At 36.2% G+C, this 6,000-nt stretch overlaps 1 long non-coding RNA gene across 1 annotated transcript; it reads right to left on the reverse strand.

The window, feature by feature from the left end:
* On the reverse strand, positions 2,873–4,615 carry LOC109833448. Its single transcript, XR_002245212.1, has 2 exons — positions 3,730–4,615; positions 2,873–3,206 (listed from the first exon to the last, which is right to left on the reverse strand). It is a non-coding gene; the product is annotated as an uncharacterized LOC109833448 (long non-coding RNA).

Raw genomic sequence — 6,000 nt, forward strand, 5'->3', positions numbered from 1 at the left:
TTATTGTAGCTTGATCTTTGAGAACTTTGCGTCACGATGGAGTTGATCGTCATTCGTCAATCTCTCAGACAGTCTGATTGTCCTAGTTGATTTGACTTTCAGACTGTAGATTTCAGGTAATTCTACCACCTGCATCTCTTTATTATTGTTTGGCAAACGTCAAAATTTGGACTGAAATCTACAATTTTCTTATATTTAATCTCAATCCTTTATAATTTGTACACGGACTCGTGAGCTAGATTGGCATAGTCACTGTGGTTTGCATTGATGAATAAATTGAGATGATCATATTTCTTATAGAATATGCAGAAACAAATTTCTCTTAACTAGGAAAAAGAAGGCATGTTTTCTCTTGACTTAACTCACTATTGCTTTTTGGCATACATAAAAGTAGTATGTTTCTTTTGGGGTCATTGCACGTTAGTCCCTTCTGTCATCCTTAATTGCCAAATTGTCCATCAAAATCTCAGGATTTGCCTATTAGCCCTCAAATCTTCAGTTTTCTTGAAAATTCATCCCTTTGTTAGGAATTCTATTATTTTCTCTAACTCTAGTTGGGTTAAGCCTTAACCCAATATCTAAAATTACCCAAACAACCCCTGCATTTTCCACTTGAGGTTTTCTCGAACTCTGGTTGAGAATATTACTATTGGAAAAAGCTTTGGACTGGATTTGGGGGAACTCCTGACTGTTGGGGAAGAAAGACTCGATGGTTTTGAGTTTTAGTTCAAGCAGGTTTAAACCTGTTATGAAATGGGTTGGTAAGATTTTAAATGATGAGATTAATTATGGGTGGACCATATAACGAGAAAATAATCTAATTCCGTTAAAGCTAACAGAAGTTTACTCTTATAAAAAAAACATCACTAACAAGAGGAGTGAATTTGCAAGGAAATTGAAGATTTGAGGGACTTAGAAGCAAATACTGAGGATTGAGGGACTATTTGGCAATTAAGAATGATATAAGGGACTAATATGCAATTACCCCCTTTTTCTTTACAAAATGTTTATGTTTTTCAATGAATTTGATTTTAATATGACCTGATTTTGAATGACCCTTATTCTGCAAAGGAAAGCACTTGGTAGAAAAATTAGGTGAAGATTGACCCGGTAGCAAGATACCATGATTCATTCTTTTTCCTATATATGCTGGTAGTTATCGAGCGTCTTTAGTCCCAGATTACATTCTGGAATTTTGGTTGCTTGTAGATGATTGCATTGAGCTGTCCCCCTTCCCTTGTAGATGATACACCAACTTTCTTTCTTGATGTGATTTTTTATTTTTCTTGAGAAAAACAATGAGACATAAGCCCTACAATATTTCATTGAAAAGAAAAAGTGAAACACATTCTCCATAATTTGAAAATATACATGAAACTTCACGTATAACGTGGCCCTTCAAAAGAAATAAAAAAGACAAATAAGGACGCGTTATTTTTTGTCCATACTAGCAACAGAACATATCCTATGTTGCAGGTGCACCATGTTTAATATATAATATACCATAGTTTACATTTCTTGATATGGTAACTGAAGGGAATGAGATTCTGAGTTTTGCATCCTCAAATGACCTCGAGGCAATCAAATTCATAACCTCTTTTGTTTTTCTCTTCGTACACTTATAAATAATAATAACAATGAAATGTTACTTAAGGCTCACAAGTAGAAATCTGAAGCTCTAATGAAGAGGTGAAAACAGGCCATATTTGAAGTTCAGGTTTATAGCAAGCATTGGCGAAAAACGGCCATTTGAGTAATTTTTATGCTGTGAATGCTGTTAAGCGTTAGAACTTCGTACCATCGAATCTTTTGAACAATATGTTTATCTCCTTATTGCGCATTTACTTCAAAGAACCGAATCATCCTAACTTCAGCAAACCACGGTCAAAGCTAAAAGTTCACAGCTGCCAAATATGTTAAACTAGATGAAATCATTTGATTACTCCAAACACATTTAAATTACTTAGTTTCAAACTTTTCAGTCATAGGGAACATTTTTTTAGTTTGAAAGACCATTAGTTTTTAATGCCCTCTGCATGAAAGTGACAAGTGAAGACATAAAATGAACAAAGTTGATGATCATTTGCTGAAAATGTTGAGGAAAGGTTCAACATTTGAAACAAGTAGTACACTGTAATGAAAGAAACTGAGTATAACTTACAAAAATTAAAGCGCAAACTTTGAAAGGGGTAAAATTCCATTACCAAAAGGATAAGTGATACCCTCCTTGATTTAGATAAAGTAACCTACTGATCAAACACAAAAAACAAATGGTTGCATGAGAAAATTCCCAAAGGCCAAAGCAAAGGAATTTAGGCTGCTGGCTAGTGGGTCCATCCTGTTCCTAAAGCATGGAGGCCTCAAATGACCACTCACGTTCAGGGCTCTCTTTCTTTTGTTCTCCTACAAAAGTGCAACAAGAATCCCTTCCAACTCTAAAAAAGTAAAAGGAAGCAAAACAACCAACTCAAAAAACCAAAGTTTTAAAAAACAATATATATATATATATATAGAGCATATAACACACAAAAACACATTCCCCATTACTTCATTCCCTCATTTATTCTTTCTTGCTCTCTTTCTTCACCTCTCATTCCCTCTACCTAGCTACATTCTACAATGACCCTCTCACCTCCACATTCTTCTCACTTAACAAGCCATTACTAGCATTGTCAAGGAGAGGGGAAGAGAGTAAGAGAGGGTAGAGGAAAAAACAGAAGAAGAGGAAGAAGAAATAGGGAGGAAGAAAAAGACATGGGAAGTTCAAGTAGGTCCACTAGGAGAATTTTTGGTGCAATTGCTTGCTTCCTCTGTATTGGCCTTTTGGTGTCTGTGGCTTTAGAAGGCAGTAAGGGAACAAACGCAACACTTCCTCTGAGTTCTAGGGGAATGTCAGCGACGACGGTGAGGTCCAATTCTCAGATGAAAATGGATCCTCTCAGTGCTACCAAGAGGAGAGTGCCAAATGGGCCTGATCCTATCCACAACAGGTACTTGATTGCTCTGTCATCAGATTTTGCTCTTCACCTCTTCATTAGTAAGTAGCTATTAGTATTTTGCCAAGTGTTCTTCATCGCGCAATATGAATTTTGATTTAGTTGTCATGGCTTACAAATTTTTCATGTAGCCTCATACTATCTTCTTGCATTTTTCTTCTTTTGTCCACCTGTTAGTTGTAGCTGGGTTGTTTTAATCCTCACTCTTCTCTGTTTAAAAAACTCTTTTGTTATAAGTGGAAACAGATTATAGTTGCTAACTAAAATTTAATTTCCCCATGAAAGATATACTAGTATATTAGATAGTAGATAAAGTGACATGGAAACCATGAATAGTTGTTTTTTCACATTCCCATGCGTTTTTGGATAGACATGTGCAAGATTTGCTTGATTAATTGCCAGAGGGGCTTACTTTGGAGGCTTCATGGGCCCAAATCACAAATCTCACAGTACACTTATAGCTTTGATGTTACCCCCTGTTCAAAAATTAAAAGAAGGGAAAAGAAAAGAAAAGAAAAGAGGGTCTCTCTTCACTTTAGTCACTCCCTCCCACACCACATAATCATGCTTATCTTCCCAAGAAACTTACACTCATCATAACTTACTCAAATTTGATTAAAGAATCAAACAAAACGTTAACATAGTAACGTGTATCAAGATTTAGTGTGGGACCCCACATCTACTTATAGCTTAATCAAAGTTACTAATGCATGGTTTAGTGAATGACATTCACCTGAATTTGAGCATTGCATGATGAAATGTTGCGAGAATTGCTTCACAATCTGACCAGAATTGGATGAAATTTTGTATTGCAGAAGAGCAGGCAAGGCTGGGCGGCCGCCGGGGAGGGCGTAGAGGGAGGGAGGGAGGGCGGGCGACGGTGAAGTTTCTTGATGAATTAGGGGGTGGGGGTGGGGGGACGTCTCATCTTGGATGTAGCAAATGAGTTGGGAAAATCTTTAAACACTCCTAAATTTAGCCAAAAATATCATTGCTTTGCCAAAGTGCATACGCACTGCTTTATGTGTTGTTGGTTGTGTTTGGGGGTGTGTAAAGAAGACAATTAGCTTCCCTTACACAAAAAAAAAATACACATTCAAGATTCTTGACAAAGATGGTCATAAGCTTTTGCGGTCACTTTAGTGATCTCCTTCCTTTATTTTTGAGTGTGCATGAGATACACAGAGAGAGAGAGAGAGAGGGAGAGAGAGAGAAAGAGAGAGAGAGAAATGAGATGATGATGATGATGATGATGATGAGTTGATGAAGAGTAATGATATGTTTGTTAGCATGTAAAGAGAAAGATATCCAAAGAATCATTTTGATATGTACTATAGAAGAGGTAGAAGTGCGTGGAACAAAGACCAAGAAATGTTCTAGTAGGCATAAAATCATGCATGTAAGGTTTGCTTTGATTCTTTCAGTCCATCTCTCTCACTCTTGGTTTTGGCTTCTTTTGTGTGGTTTGGCTCCTAGAGATCCTTGTAAGTAAAGCAATTCCACTGATTAAAGAGCCCTTAGATTTAATTGTATTTTAATCTCACTACCTTTATCTTTTCTCCTTTCTTGTCTCCCTCTATATCTCTTACTCACTTTGAGAGTACTGTTTTGGATTTATATTGTAGAATGGGACTGACCAGTGTCAGTGCTATTCAAACTTACTCATATTTGCATGGAGATTCTTCTAATCTCATAAACTACTGCAGGGAATAAGGCAAGGAAAAAAAGAAAAGAGTAAAAAAGCCAAAGTGGCATAGGCCTTGGCTTCTTCCAATTGCTTTATCTTTTTTTTCCCCCTTTACCTCTCTTTTTGATTCTTTTCTTGCTATATATTTTGATGGGATCGAGGAGCAAAGACTTGGTCTTAAAGCATCTGAGACTCTAACTAGGTTGTTTCCAGCAATCAGTTTCAGTCCTTTTTTGTGTATGTCACTATCTTTAACCTTGGAGCGTGTAAGAGAAAATGCCCACACTAATGTTTTCTCAATGTATCTGCTACACTTCAATTTACAGGTGACCTCATAACCTGACCTGGTACAATATTGTGTGGATCTTCAAGGTGGAAGTTTTCAGGGAAAACTATGTTTTAGATCCAACTTTCCTCCAACGTCCAGTAATATAACAATTATCTATGTTAGATTAGAGTAAATGAGGGATGATGTGTCGCTCTATGCTCTTGACCAATGTATTGTCAATAACATACAACCGGAAAATCAATTATGATCTACATATGTTAAAAGAACTAGACTCTGGCGCTCTACGCGCGTGTCAAGTCTGGGACACTAGTTAAGATCATACGTGGATACATCAATTCTCGTTTACTTAGCACATTATGAATCACTAAATAAATTTGTTAGCACATTATGCATCACTAGATAAATTTGATCAATAGAAGTTGTACATGCTCTTGCATGTTCCATTAATAAAACTAGATTATCAGATGGTTTATCCGTATCAATGTTAGTTTCTTGAAAAAGTCAGACATATTAAATACAGAAACATAACTAATGTAGATTTTATAAGGGAGCATGATAAAATTCCATATCCTAAATTTAGGATCCCTGACTCTATAGTTGTGACTTGTAATTTCAAAATAAACATGCACCGACTGCACATTGTTAGTTTGTTACAAATAATGCATTCGGATTCACTTGCACTGAATATCAATTTCTACTTAGTACAACCTGTTCATTTAGTAAATTACGCTATTTTCACACTTCCCGGGAGAGATCTGAGGACTAGTGTTCACTTGCCTCCTTCTTTACTCAGAACTGCAATAGAATTTTTTGACTGCTTCATTTTTTTTTTTTTTTTGTTGAAATGCACCATCATAGCTCCTTCGACTGCTAAGTGAACAAGAAAAGCGAAGAGTTAGATTTGTTTAAGATGTTCACCTTCAAGCGGAGGATAACATTTTTTGGGGGAAAAAGGGTCATCAGCATATGCATTTCTACATTATGTGGAATTAACTAACTATCATGCGTGTTCTATTTTATTAGCCTAT

This window comes from Asparagus officinalis, chromosome 3 (assembly GCF_001876935.1).
Source record: "Asparagus officinalis chromosome 3, Aspof.V1, whole genome shotgun sequence".
Classification (NCBI taxonomy): Eukaryota; Viridiplantae; Streptophyta; class Magnoliopsida; order Asparagales; family Asparagaceae; genus Asparagus; species Asparagus officinalis.